Raw genomic sequence first — 475 nt, 5'->3', positions numbered from 1 at the left:
TGTGAAAATGCTACAGTAAAAACCTGTTAAATGGTTAACAGTAAGTTCCCCTACTATATACAGGGAAAAACTGTAATAGGCATTTCATGTAATTTTACAGTAAAATAAAATTTTTCGAAGTGAAAAATAATGTATAATTTACAGTGAAAAACCGTAAACATGATTGTGTTTAGTGTTTGTGTGAATGACATTGTGCTCCTTCTATAAATATATTAGTATTGGCCTTCTCAGCTTGTGGTGAGCTTTGGTTCATCATGTGACTTTCTCATCACCACCTGATTTTGGTGGTTCTCAGTGTATTACAAAGGTACAAAACAGATTTCAGAGCTTTTAATAGGTTGGTATATTAACATTATATCAGTTAATGAAATACGATTTTTAATTGTAAATTTAAGTTAAATCCGTAAACTCTAAAACGTTGCTACCGTATTTTTAATGGTAAAATTCTGGCAACCACAGCTGCCAGTTTTTTTAC

The sequence above is a fragment of the Sinocyclocheilus grahami genome, unplaced genomic scaffold (genome assembly GCF_001515645.1).
Source record: "Sinocyclocheilus grahami isolate Dianchi unplaced genomic scaffold, SAMN03320097.WGS_v1.1 scaffold195.1, whole genome shotgun sequence".
NCBI lineage: Eukaryota > Metazoa > Chordata > Actinopteri > Cypriniformes > Cyprinidae > Sinocyclocheilus > Sinocyclocheilus grahami.
The sequence above is the reverse complement of the archived record's forward strand: the minus strand, read 5'-3'. Positions refer to the sequence as shown.